Source organism: Balaenoptera borealis (assembly GCF_965194805.1).
Source record: "Balaenoptera borealis genome assembly, chromosome: 11".
Taxonomy (NCBI): Eukaryota; Metazoa; Chordata; class Mammalia; order Artiodactyla; family Balaenopteridae; genus Balaenoptera; species Balaenoptera borealis.
This window is the reverse complement of record NC_138868.1, coordinates 23,131,298-23,146,065: the sequence shown is the minus strand read 5'-3', so window position 1 is coordinate 23,146,065 and position 14,768 is coordinate 23,131,298. Positions and strand designations below refer to the sequence as shown.

Below are 14,768 nucleotides of genomic sequence, written 5' to 3'. Positions count from 1 at the left end.
CTGTTAATATTGTACCATAACTGTAACTGCAGTACATTTATGTTGACCATGTTTTGCAGTTTTTTTAAAAAGCAGCTCTGGTTTTAATAATCACAGTGCATAGTTGATGATAACTCCAGTGTCTTGTCAGAATGTTTAAAGAGACATATTACTTATTAGTTTTAAGCAGACATTTATAATTGAATTCTTAATTAGTGTCATCAGTTCAAGAAAGTAAGACCGAGTTTAAGATTTGTATTCGAAAATCAGCATGCAGATTTTGGTTTTGTTCATTATCAGTGAAGACATTATATTTTTGACATTACTGTGGGTAATGATAAGAGGCTGACTTTCAATCTTTGGTATTTCAGTTTCTTTGTGAATATAATTAATTTATACTAGACTATTTGTCTAAAGGAAAAAATGCTTCTTCCTCCTTATCTGTTATGTTTCCATCTTTTTTTAGGTTACAAAAACACAGATATAAATAATTATACTTGATTTTCTGTTCATGCATTCATTCATTTATTCATTCAGTAATCCTCTGTGTGTCTTGTTATATCTGAGTTTTTTGTTTTAGATGCTAAGGATTCAAAAACAATTAAGATATAGTTTGTGTTCTCAAGCACTCATAGTCTCACACACACACACACACACACACACACACCATTATTGTTATGATTTTGTGCTTCAGGTTAAATGATTAATTTCCATTAAGGTTGCCAATTTTACCAACTTCAGCTTAAAATGCTTTGGAAATTGAAATGAATCTACTGTGATTTTATGATTAACTCTTAAATAGGACTTTGTATTTCATTCTCTCATTTCATTCTTAAAATACCTAGGATCCAGATTTACCAGTTTCTGTATTACCACACCCTAGGATCCAGATTTACCAGTTTCTATATTACCACATAATAATAGCTTTTTACTCAACTGCCATATTTATCTACTTTAACCTATTTTCTTATGTCGAGATCAAAGATCTTGTTTCTGATTTTGATGTGTAATTTTGTTTCTTGTTTTCTTTATGCCATTCTCATTTCACTTTCAATACTTCATGCTTTTAGCATTTTATTGTTCTTTCAACATATATTTGAAAAAATAAATCCTGTCATCTCAGTCTCCCTTTCTCCCTTCACACTTGTTAATATTTGAATTAAATTCCCCCTTAGAACATTGTGTGTCTGAATGTTCTGGACAAATGGCTATGCCTGTGGCTTTATAATCTGGTGGTGGTCTAGTCTTTGATTGTCCCACACTCTTAGTTTCAAAACCTCTGAATAGGTTTCAGTTTTTCTTAGGTTTTAATAATCTTAATAATCATGAGAGAGTTTGACCTTCTCTTACTGATAAGCAGCTAACATTTGTTAAGTACTAGGTATTATGCTTAGCACTTTACCTGGGTCATCTCAATCTTTGTAATTACCTAGTGAATTTCTTTTTTACATTTTAATTTTTATTATTTTTATTATTCTCAACTTACAGATGAGGAAACCGAGGCTTAAGGTTAAGTAAATTGCTGTTATGGACTAAATTGTGTCCCTTCAAAATTTATCTGTTGCAGCCCTAACCAGTAAGGCAACTGTATTTGGAGACAGAGCCTTTTAAGAGGTAATTAAGATTAAATGAGGTCATAAAGGTGGGGTCCTAATTCGGTATGACTGGTGTCCTCATAAGAAGAGACACCAGGGATGCCTGTCCACAGAGAAAACACCACAGGAGGACACAGAGAGAAGGCAGCCATTTGCAAGCTAAGGTGAGGGGCCTCAGGAGAAACCAGACCTGCCTACACCTTGATCTCGGACTTCTAGCCTCCAGAAGTGTGGGAAAATAAATTTGTGTTGTTTCAGCCACCTGGTCTGTGGTATTTTGTTATGGCAGCCCTAACAGAATTGCCTAAGGTCGTGTAACTAGTTAGTGATGGCATTGGATTATGGGCCTAGTCATTGTGGCTCCAGAGCCCGTACCCTGAACCATTTTGCTTTTCTGCCTTCCATACAGCATCGGGCAGTTCTCAAGGTCTGGGATTCATGGGCATGTGGATAATGTGAGCCATAGGAATGGATGTGCTACCCCAAAACGCTTACACTCCGTACTTCTCCAGAGTGTAAGCTCCATGATGGCTGATTGCTTGGAGGTTTTGTTCACCATTATTATTCTAGTGTCTAAAGCAGTGTCTGGTAATGTAGAATAAATCAATGCTTAATAAATGAAACAAAAAGAAAATAAGAGAACGAGGGATGTCAGAAACACAGATAGGAGGGCCTCAGACCAACCCTAAAGAACATCCACAGTTAATGGCTAGGCACAGGAAGAAGAGCCCGCGAAAGGATGCCCTGATGTCATGATGCCCCGAGTTTGGATTTGATATACTAGCTAACTGGGAACCATAGTAGAATTTCAACACACACACACACACACACACTGCAAGTGATTTTGAAAAATAGAGGCAAAGAAGGAGAGAAGCAGCTAGAGTCAGGGAGGCTAGCTTAGCTAGGAGGCTGAGCAGAAATGCATATACGGTTGCAGTGGACTCCACTAGGGCCGTGGAGGAGGAAATGGAAAGGAAATAGGGCCGATGCAAGTGAGAGTGACAGTACTTGGTAACAGGTGACTGACAGAGGATTAGGGAAAAGAAACAAAGATGAGTCACAAGTGTTTTGCCTGGAGATCCTGAGGCCCACCGAGGCCAAGTGACTTGTTCAAAGTTCTCATTTCAGGAGCCTTTTATTTTTTCCCTTAATGAGTGTATGTTCTGTCAAGAGCTCAGGATCTTGGGCTGGGACTGGGTTTACACTTCTGGACTGATAAATTTTGAGTTGTCAGTTCAGGCAAAGGAATATCACCACTCACACTTGACAACTTCTGAAAAATGTAATTAAAAATGAAACTGGTGACAGCACATAAAACAGCATGTTTCCGAAGTTGACATATCATTTTGGTCCCCAAAGCTATTTTGAATTTGAACGTTAGAAATGCATCTTTAAACTTCCAAAGAGGGACGAAGAGTCTTTTCCCCATCTGAAGAATGAATTTAAAATCTGCTGTAGAAAAATACCCCAGAGAAAAATAGAGAAAGCAGCTGGCCCTCTTACCAATTTCAGAGCAGAAAAGGAATTTCAGTAGAGCATAAAAACAGCTTTCTCTCATAAAGAAAACTCAACAACAAAAAATAATCCTCGCTGTGAAGCCTTTTGCAGTTGTTTTCTGTCGAGTATTAGATAGAGACCGGCAGGCTTAGCATTGTTTTGACACCCTTGCACCTGGCAGATTGCCTGCCAGCGGAAGTTGGAAACGAACTGACCAGCTTTATGCTTCCAGGTGGCACTTAAGCCACATTTTCTGCGCTGTTGTTATCAGTCATTTAATTCCCTACTGAATACTGAGTGGTGTTTTTAGTTCACAGGCCATTTGCAGTGTCTTTCTGTTTCCTTTTTTACATTAGCCACATTAAGAAAAAAAGGCAACTCGGGAAGCACTTTTGCAAATGTGAGTTTAACAGTGAAGTGCACTATTGAAAATAGCACAGCAAGTAGCAGTAAACTTGCTTTAACTTAAGACATAGACCACTGGGATGTTAAATTCAAGAGAAATTTGTAGAAGGCATCATATGAGGACTTGGTAATAAAAGCAACTAGGCAATTAAAAACAAAAACCCCACCTAATTAACCTGGCGTCCCAGGGGAGAGAATAAGGAAGCAGTTATTGATTGATTGATTGATTTTTTTTTTTTGGTATTGCTGAAAAGACTAAAAGGAGAAGAAAAAAAGCTCATGGTTTTATATTGATCATACATTTAGTAGCTATCTGTATGTGACTTATTTATCACAGCGTAACATCAAATATCACATAGAACACTGAAGGAGAAAAAAGTATTGGATGAAGTGAACTACTTTATAGCAGAGTCCTATGGAAGAAGCATCGTCAGCTGTTTAACCTGTTCTTTCTCTTTGGGGGACCATCTGCAAACTGTCATTAAACAATTTTCATTTGTTTCTCTGTTTCTTTTGTCATCACTAAATCACTTCACTTAGGGAACAAATTGACAAATTATGAAACACAGAAAACTGCTGGTTCAGTTGCAGAAGGAAATTTCCCCCTCTCAAATTATGATGGATTTTGAGCTGATCAAGCCATTTTGTTTTAGAGATATTACCATAAATCTTCAGCTGCAGTTGTTACAATTCATATTCATTTTACACGTGAATATTCGGTCCATAGATAGTCATTTGTTTTCTCTGCTGTAGTCTAGGTGTAATTGGATAAGGAAAGAAAATGTATTTAAGTATTTACAACATTTTGAATTACAATCATTACATTTATTTTCGGCAGTGTTTTTAACACATTTTCTTGCAATAAATATCTTTTCTAGTGTGTTTTCTCAGTAAAACACACATAAGATATTATGTGAAGTTTTAAATTTGACTTATGTCCAAATAAATGAATCATTTTATTTCTCTCTTTATAACTTTTCAATACACACACATATACATATATATTATATAGTATATTTTATATGTACATATAAATTAGAGAGGTGAACTTTCTTAGGCAAATGGAATTTTGAACTTTTACAAAACACAAGCAAAGAATTACTGGTAGGGCTTCCCTGGTGGCACAGTGGTTGAGAATCTGCCTGCCAATGCAGGGGACACGGGTTCGAGCCCTGGTCTGGGAAGATCCCACATGCCGCGGAGCAACTGGGCCCGTGAGCCACAACTACTGAGCCTGCGCGTCTGGAGCCTGTGCTCCGCAACAAGAGAGGCCGCGATAGTGAGAGGCCCGCGCACCGCGATGAAGAGTGGCACACGCTTGCCGCAACTGGACAAAGCCCTCGCACAGAAACGAAGACCCAACACAGCCATAAATAAATAAATAAATAAAATTTAAAAAAAAAAAAAAAGAATTACTGGTAGCCAGAGAAACTTTTAAGATGGTTACTATCAACCTTTAAGTAGCCAATTTAAACAATATTAAGTGCATAGGCATTTGTTTCATATGCATTTTTCTTTAATTTTTACTTATTGTTATCAATATGTTGTTATACTTGATGGAAAAGAGTGAATTATTGGACTTGAAACTGAGGTGGTCATGAGACTGTGTCCTTTGACTCAGTGAATGGGTACATATTCACATCTGGATGGTTTTAGCAAAATGTTCTTTCAGCCATAGAACAATAATATTTTCTTTGAAATGGTCAGCTAAACCCAAAGGGATACAAACAGGAAACTTTATTGTAACCAAACTCATATCTTCCTTATATGAAAATCCAACCACAGTCAGTCTAGTATGAGAATTTTTTGTGTCTTTTTCTTCTTCCTATTTGGATTCATTCCAGGTGGGATGGATTGAAGTGAACACTAGTTAGCTTACTCTGCAGCCCATTGCTCCCTTAGCACAGTGAGGAACCATTGTACCATTTTCATGTTCTTTCCGGACTTAGCCTGCCTTTGTATTAGTTTTTGTAGTGTGTGAATCCCTGATTAGAAAAAAGGGATTGTGAATCAAGTACCATTTTCTCTTTTTTTTCCACCTTCTCCAAATTAGGCTTTGTGTGACTTACAGCCAGTCATCTAATTTCTGGGTATTGGGCTTAGTCCCTAATTGTAGTATCAATCCAGTTCTTGCTAATGTTGAGGTCATTTCTGTATTGACTGTGTTCCTGCTATAATTCAGGCATTGAGCTAGAATCTGGGAATACAAGATGAATGGGACAGAAATATGTTGTTCTTATTTATTTCTGTGTGCTGGGTGTTCCAAATGCTCTAGATGTGTGAAGGCACAATAGCAATCTATATGTTTGTAGACTACGTACAGTTACAGGTTGATTGATTGGTAAGGCAATGCATAAAACAGTATCCAGAATATTGCCTTTGGTTTTCGAGTCTCAATTTTAGATTGAATAAACACTTAATACGAGTTAAGAAAAGAGCAATAAGAATGCTTAGAACAGCGGATTTAAAGACTTTTTCTTCTTTTTTTTACTTCAAGCTTTTTTTATATTCAAGGGATGTCTTGGAGCACTCTGAAAAAAACGAGGGAGTGTGAAAGACATGTATAATTTAAGTCTGTTCTTGCATTGCTCTCATATGCCAATGTACGAGTCCTATATTATTACAGATTTATATAGAAGAGGTTATTCTACCTCATAAAGTTTGAAAACTTCTAGGAAGCATTTATTTATAAAGGAGACAGAAAAAAATTACCCCAGCTTTCTCCAACCTATATGAGTAAAAGAGGTTGTCTTGAGTAGATGCATCTTTGTGTAGGCAGGCAGAAGGGCATGATCTCAAGGTGAAGGGAAATTTCTTAGGTTGGAGGAATTTAGTTTTATGAAGAATTTAGTATACTGCCCTTATATTTCTTATTTTGTTGTGGGCAGGACCAGTGTAATGGAAAGGATGCTATTCTAATGTAGGATGCAGAAGACCTGGTCCAGGCATTTATTAACTCTTTGAGACTGCAGTCCTGCCACTTACTCTCTCTGAATCTATAAATCAGGGATAATTCTGTCTGCTTGGTGTCTCATGGTTATGGAGAGAATCTGATGAAATATACATGAAGATACTTGATAAGTTTTAAAGATTTACTCAAGTGTTATGACTATGGGGACTATTTATTATTTAAAAGAGGAACATCAAGGTTAAATATTAAAGAAATCTTGATTATACAATATAAAAAATGTAAAATACTGTCTACAGTATTTTATATTTTTATAAAATTTTATATATTTCAGTATAGTTTTCCACACCTCTTCATTGAAGTAGTTAAAACCAATTATGTATAGTATGTATTGTGTAGTAACTATGTATAGTGTGTATTGTATAGTGTAACACTATACAATGCAGGGAATAATCCTACACTGGCCTCTGGTGGATGGACTAAATACTATGTCTACACATAACCTTCAGGCAAAGGTATTTATGTGCTTTGACAAAGATGAAGTATCAGAAACTTCTTGAGTTGACTTTTTTTTTTTTTTTTTTTTTTAATTTATGGCTGTGTTGGGTCTTCGTTTCTGTGCGAGGGCTTTGTCCAGTTGCGGCAAGCGTGTGCCACTCTTCATCGCGGTGCGCGGGCCTCTCACTATCGCGGCCTCTCTTGTTGCGGAGCACAGGCTCCAGACGCGCAGGCTCAGTAATTGTGGCTCACGGGCCCAGTTGCTCCGCGGCATGTGGGATCTTCCCAGACCAGGGCTCGAACCCGTGTCCCCTGCACCGGCAGGCAGACTCTCAACCACTGCGCCACCAGGGAAGCCCCCAGAAACTTCTTTTTAGTTCTAAATTTTTAGATTCTGCTCCACAGAATCTTTACTTGGGACTCTTACCTTGAGTATATGCAAAGATCACCTGGGAGATGCTTATTAAAATGCAGCTTCCTGGGGATCAATCCCCCAATTCTGAATTACTACTTCTAGTGTGCAGCCCAGGAAGCTTGACTTTCAGACCAGCTTTGAGAAACACCCTAAATGAGATTAAGGAGGAGCATGGGAAGATGGATGAATTCATCAAAATTCTGTGCTTTTGTATATATAGTATTTCTCTAGGAATAAGTTCCATAGCTTTCATGAAATTGTCCACACTCTTCACCCAAAGTGTAAGAGCAATTATTTTACTTTAAATATAACTTTAGTTTAATGTCATCATTTTATATTATTTAAAAGATACTTTGACAGTGAAAAAGCATGACATGTTACAGGAATGATTTTTTAATTGAAATATAGTTGATTTACAATGTTGTGTTAATTTCTGCTATACAGGAAAGTGACTCAGTTATACACATAGATACGTTCTATTTATATTCTTTTCCATTATGGTTTATCCCAGGATATTGAGTATAGTTCCCTGTGCTCTACAGTAGGACCTTGTTGTTTATCCATTCTAAATGTAATCATTTGTATCTACTAACTCCAAACTCCCAGTCCATCCCTCTCCCACCCCACTCCCCCTTGGCAACCACAAGTCTGTTCTCTATGTCTGTGAGTCTGTTTCTGTTTCATAGATAGGTTCCTTTGTGCCATATTTTAGATTCCACATGTAAGTGATATCATATGGTATTTGTCTTTCTCATTCTGACTTACTTCGCTTAGTGTGATAATCTCTAGTTCCAAAAAATATGGAACACTTCACCCATTTGTGCGACATGTTTGTGCAGGGGCCGTGCTAATCTTCTCTGTATTGTTCCAATTTTAGTATCTGTGTTACCAAAGCAAAGCACTACAGGAATGGTTTTACTTTGATCTTGCTAATCTCTGATACAGAGGCTAGGATATAATAGCTTACAGAATTTTAGGGTGGGCTTTGGTTCAGCATATATTCTGTCCCAAGTCTGAAGGATTATAGTGCATGTGTCTGCAGGCCAAAGTTACCCAATCACAGGGAAATCTGTCTACTTCTACTGTTGCCAGAAGAGTATCTGAGTATTTTGCCATTAGCGAGTGCACAGGCAAGAGACTTGGGAGACCACATGGGCTATGAAGGCATCTTGTTGCATGTACTTTTAGGAAATGCCCCTCCAATAATTTTGTGCTTTTGGTAACTTTTCTGCTCTGTATTTCATACATGAGGGTACTTTGTAAGTTTAAAAAATTTACTCAAGTGTAAAATTTTATGATTGGGGTAACTGTGATTTAAAAGAGGGACCTCAAAGTTAAATATTAAATGAAACATGAATCCAAAATATTAAAAAATGTAAATGTAAAATATCATATATGTATATGTATATTTTTCTTTGGTATTTCTAGGAAAGACTGCTTAAGGAGGAAGGAGATGCATGTATGTGTTGTCCCTGGGTTGAGGGTTTGAAGAAAATGCTTTTCACCTCTACAAATGAATGTTTATTTTTTTGTTCATGGTAGGAAAATTAGAAAATACAGAGAGGTACCAAAACACATGCATATACACATATACAGCAAAACAAAAAAACATACTCTTTCTGCAGCAGTAAACTTTTTAACTGCTCTGTGGTCATTCAGAATGAAGATTACATTTCTCATTCTCCCTTGCAGTTGGTTATAGCCATTTGACTAAGTATGTGCCAGTAAGAAGTGAGGGGAACTGATATGTGTAACTTCTGGGTCAAATCCTTAAGAAACGTGCCCTGGACTCTTTTAATTCAATTTCCCCTGGCAGGAACTAGGCAGCCATTAGAGCAACTCCTTAGACCCAAAGGTGGAAGCCATGTGCTGAGGATGGCAGAGCACCCCACCAGCCTGGATCCCTGGGTCATCTCATGGAACAGAGCCTGTCTACCTGCCCTAAACTGTTACATGCGAAATAAAATTCTTATTTCAGCTGCTCTATTTTGATGCCTCCTTGATATAGTAGCTTAAACCACGCCTTCACTAGTAACAGAGGGAAATAGATGTCCAGGCTTCTTTCTCTTTCTTCATACTCATGCTTGGAACAAGGGTGTGGTAGTGCTTCATGGTGGATTATGTGGAGAAGGGTGGTGTCTTAGGAACGGCAGAGCAGAAAGATAGAAGGAGCCTGGGTTCTAGGTTGACTTTGTGGAGCAGAACAGCCATATTAGCCCTGAATTATCTACACCTGTACTATTGCATGAGTGAGAAATAGACTTCCATCTTGTTTAACTGATTGTTACTTTGGGTATCTGTTTCATGTAGGCAAACCTATATCCAATTAATAAAGCCATAATCCCGTGTCTTAGAGATAAACCATGGGTGTATTATACATCCTTCCTGAATTTTTCTGTTGATTAATTTGTATATATGTATACAATTATTAGTTAAGAATATAGACTTGGTGACAACCAGGATTTGAACCTAAGCTCTGCTACTTCCAAATTAGGTGGTCTTTGGAAAGTTATTTAATATCTCTGAGCTTCAGTTTTATTATCTATAAAATGGATGTAATAGGCTCTACCTCATAGGCTTATTCTTAGGATTAAATAATTACATATCTATAAGACACACATACACATAGGTGTTTGTTTATATTAATAGTACCTGAATTATAGTAAGGGCTCAACCTAATAGTTTCATTCATTTATATATTCAGCAAATTTATTATAACTATTTTATAAAAGTGTGATCATACTATATACTCTTTTTGTAACTTGCTTTTTCATATAACATTATGTTATGAACATCTTTCCATGTCAATAAATTTGGTTATTTAACAGTATTTTTCATGACTGCATTGTATGTAATCGTATGGATAGGCCATTATTTATTTAGCCATCCTTTTTGTTGAACACAAGTTATTTCGAATTTTTTGCTTCTATAAATGATGTTATATTGCACATCCTCATTCATACAGCTAATGCTCATTGAACACCTAGTATGTGCGAGGTGCTGTTCACATAAGTGAACAAAAGAGACAAAGATCATTATCTTCAGGGAATTTGCATCCTGTAAGGGGGAGATAGACAACAAACAATAAACACAACAAATAAGAAAAATATCTGTGTTAGAAAACAGTAATTTCTCTGGGAAAGAAAAAGAATACAGAGCAGAGTATGGAGGATCGTGAGTGCTGGTAGCAGGGGTGTAAGGTGGCAATTTTATGTAGGGTGATTTGGTTACGCCTCCGTGGGAAGGTAAAATCTGAATGAGGATTGGAAGGAAGAGAGGGAGTTAAGCCTGCAGAGACTTGAGGGAAAAAGCATTTGAGGCCAAGGGAACAACTAGTACAGAGGCCTAGTGACAGCAGTGCCTGGGCTGGTTGAGGAATAGCGAGGAGGCCAGAGTGACCAGAGTGGCCTGAGCAGGGGTGAGAGGAGGAGAAGCTGAGGTCAGGGGGTGTGGAGGTGGGGGTGGATGAGGCATGGATAGCCTTGTAAGTCCTTGTAATGACTTTGGCTGTATTAGTAGTAGTATTAATTTTTGGTAGCTACATTTTTGCACCCCTTTGGATAAATTTTTACACATGGAAATGCTGGTTCAAAGATATGAAAAAATGTAAGGCCTTGATTAAGTAAAAATTTTCAGGGGAATAGATCAGACATTTTTGGCTTTGTAGTGAAATCTTTGCCCACATATTTAATTATTTATTTGGATAAATTCTTAGACATGGAAATGCTGGCTGAAAGATATGCAGAATGTTATGCCTTTGAGTGAGTAAAAGTTTTAAGGGGATAGATTCTGTTTCTCATAGGCAGAAGGCATGTCCTTTAACTTTCCCAATTCCTAGTCTTCCAGCCTAGCATGGTGCTAAGCACACAGTGAGCTCGCTGGGTGAAGTGTAGTGTGTCAGTCTACCTTCCAGTCTTAATCATTACATGTCCTTGGGAATGGGGAAACAACATTTTCCCTTTCAGGAATTGTGAGTAAGTTTCTGATGGAGAGGTCCCTATTCTCCTTAGGCTTACATTTTAGTGGGAAGAGATAGAGCACGGACAATTAAGAAAGGTAATTGCAGATGATTTCAGATACATTTGAAGAAGAAAACAGGATCATGTTTCTAAGGCTGTGACCATATGAGACAATAAGATGATCAGAGTTGTAGCTTCAGTTACTATATGCATTTTTCCCCTTGTTGGGGTGTGAAGGGAAGCTGGAACTCTGTGGTTGGCCTTTGTGTTGATTTCAGCATGTCGTGGCACTGCATGGAATTGGATTAGTGATGGTGGTCTTTGGATCGAACTCAGTATTAGAATCAAGGGGGTACCAAATGTAGAAACAATCCAAATGTCCATTAGCTGGTGAATGGAAAAACAAAATGTGGTCTATCCAGATAATGGAATAGTTTTTGACAATAAAAAGGAGTGAAATACTGATATATACTACAACATAGATGACCCTCAAAGATGTCATTCTAAGTGGAGAAGTCAGGTACAAAAGACCATGTATCATATGATTGTATTTATATGGAATGTCTAGGAAAGGCATATCTTTAGCTATAAAAGGTAGATTAGGGGCTGCCTGTGTTTGGCAATAGGAATGGGGAGTGGCTACAGATGAGTACCTGGGACTTTTTGGGGTGATGGAAATGATCTAAAAACGTAATTGTGGTGACGGTTGGACAACTCTATGTATTAAAAATTATTGAATTGTACATTTAAGTGAATTCTATAAATATACCTCACTAAAGCTATGGAGAGGTGGAGCTACTATTCATGGCTACCTAGATCCTTACCTGAGTTCTTCACTGGATGAGCGTATGGCCTCGTGACTCTGCATTTGGCTGAAGAACTAGGAGGATCCTGCTTGTCATAAATATTTCCTATTAAGAAAATAAACCATTTGTGCATAGACTTGAAATTTTTAAGTAGATAAGGACAGTGATACAAAAAGAAACAAGATCCTACTTTGTGTAGACAGTGTCACCAACAGGTGTCACCCTGTTAGGCATTCTGGGAGCTCAGGGAAGCTGTGCTCAAATACGCTGCATCTGCTCCCACGCTAGACCAGCTCCCTTCTGCGGCCTTGACTAAAGCAGTTGGGAAGGTGAGTTTATCTTATGGGATGATATGTGTGGCCTCTTTGCACCAACATGTAATCCATTTGACAGGTTGCAAGCATGCTGTAATATCTACCTCCACCATCACAGAGATTGTTTAGTTGTTGTTGTTGTTTTTAAGTTATCTGGGGCATGCCAAATTAAACTAAAAGAATAATACAGATTGCCATGGGAAGATAAGGTGAACATTCTGAGATATCTAGAGGGAGGAAACATAACCGCTTGGAGACAGTGTCTTCATATCTGTTCTAGAAACACAAAAAGAACCTACTTTGTGAGCTCTTTTCTCCTTTCTTAAATCCATCGCTGAGGCTCCCTTTACTTCTCACCTGGATTGCCACAGTAGCGCCATACTTTCTGGTATGAAAGTATCTGAACCACTCTGCCGCATTCCATCCATTTCATCTTAGAGCACAGCTCTAGTTATGACTCCCAAGGGCCTTGGTATAGTACAGAGTTTTTGTCAAGCCTGCAAATAGCAGCCCTTCCGTGCATTGCAGAATATGTGCTCCTGCCTTCCTGGAATACATGGTGGCTCTTCCTCAGGCCCCACGTGTTCCCACCTTGGGGGCTTTGTTTGTGCAGTTTTCCCTTTGTGGGATACCTCCTCACAGGGCGCACCTGCTGAAATCGTAGCCGTCTTTCAAAGCCCAGCTCAGACTCCCCATTCCTATATGAAGCCTTCTGTGATTCTCCCAAACCAGTTGTGATTTCACCCTTCTCTAACTTTGTGCTCCCTTATATCCTCTGCGTTAGTTGTGTTCTGTTTGGGTGGTTTGCATACCTGGCTTAACTTCTTAGTTTGTAGACTCCATAAGGGCAGGGACTGGGTCTTACCCATCTTGGGTCACTTTGCACATAGTTGATGCCCACGATACAACCTGTGGGTTGAATAAGTTGCATAACTCAACTACCACTCAGCTTTTCTCCCTGAAAATAAACTTACAGCAACTTTACACTTTCCTCACTTTTTTTTCTCTCTGTAAGTGCCTAACACTGGACATTTCAAAAATGTCAACTTACTGCTATTGTGTCCCTCATCTTGGACTTTTGACACACTTTTTTTTTTTTTTTTCCTGAGCTAGTGTTGTGCATTTGTGTCTTGGCAGCTGGAGAGCTATGTCTATGAGTAATGAGTCAATTATCATCCAGCCTCGGGGAAAGTACAGTTATTCCTGACTGGCCTGGCTAAGGTAATCCTCTCCTCCCTGTGCCCTTTCCAGTGAAGAACATGAAACAGTTGGAATTCAGACCACTGCAAAGGGAATTTAGACAAGACATTTGTCTGCTGAATTTAGCTTCTTTGGACTTATTCTGATTTATGATTGATTGGTTTTTAAATTGCTTATTTAATCCTAATGACTATCGCTCCAGGGGAGGCCATATACCAAGGAGAATGTGATCAAGAAGCGGTGGAGTGAAGTAGTTTGTCTGGGCAAATGAAGAGTGAATATTGTCCACAGCAACATTGCTTTAGGCTAGGAGTATATGAAAATCACCCCCCTGACTTTCAGAGTACCCAGTCTTGTTATAAGCATGATTGCTTATCCCTTATGCTCTCGGCAGGAGGCTTTTTGCAACTACCCAGTGTTGCACACAATTTCCCCCCCGTGATTTTTTCTTTCCTCCTTAGCAACATATTCAGTATCTCTTCACAACTGAGAACATGCTCCTGATTTGTATTTCTGTTGACCACGGTGCAGAAGAACAGACACTAAGGTGTTGCTGGGAGAATTAGGTCATGAATTCTGATGTTGGTTGTGTTGATCTGTGAGAACTTTCCTGTAAGTGTAAACTTTCTTCTCAGCTCATGGACACTAGTCTGGCCTTTGAATGGATGAATTTGAATTTTTAAAAAGTTTCTTTCAAAACCAAGTTCTCTGAAACTGACTGCTTTCATCTGGAAGATGTACAGTCAATTTACGATTGGTATTTAATTTATCAAGGCGTCCATAGTTTCAACCTTTTGCAGGAGTGTAACCTTTTCCTTTGGCCTGAAATTAGACATTGTAGGTGTAGTTGGTGACCTTGTAAGGGAGATCTGTTGGAAGCTTGTCTGTTTGGTATCAAAAGAACATTGAAATTCCATTGCTTCAGAATAATGAAACCTTTAGCAAAAAACCTTTGTTTCATGTGTATTGAAGTTTTGACTCAGAAATGTCCAAAGAAGCACTCTTACAGGTCTCAGTAACCGACTTGTTCTCTGAAATATTGCTGTTAGATTTCCAAAGTGTATTATGTCTGGCACTTATTTCAAAGCAAGGAACATTAGGGATAAGATGAAAAGGTAGAAAAGGAGTCTGATGAAAAGCAGAAACAGAAGAAGATGAAACGCACACTTGGGTGGCATGTTTGGATGGCCAC

At 38.3% G+C, this 14,768-nt stretch overlaps 1 protein-coding gene and 1 long non-coding RNA gene across 4 annotated transcripts in view; one reads left to right on the top strand and one right to left on the bottom strand.

Annotated features, from left to right (window-relative positions):
• The window catches only part of LOC309606585, a 257,753-nt gene that overhangs the window by 196,960 nt on the left and 46,025 nt on the right, over positions 1-14,768 (bottom strand). The gene's annotated exons all lie outside the window — the stretch shown is intronic.
• IFTAP (intraflagellar transport associated protein) overlaps positions 1-14,768 on the top strand; it is a 59,255-nt gene that overhangs the window by 18,975 nt on the left and 25,512 nt on the right. The gene's annotated exons all lie outside the window — the stretch shown is intronic.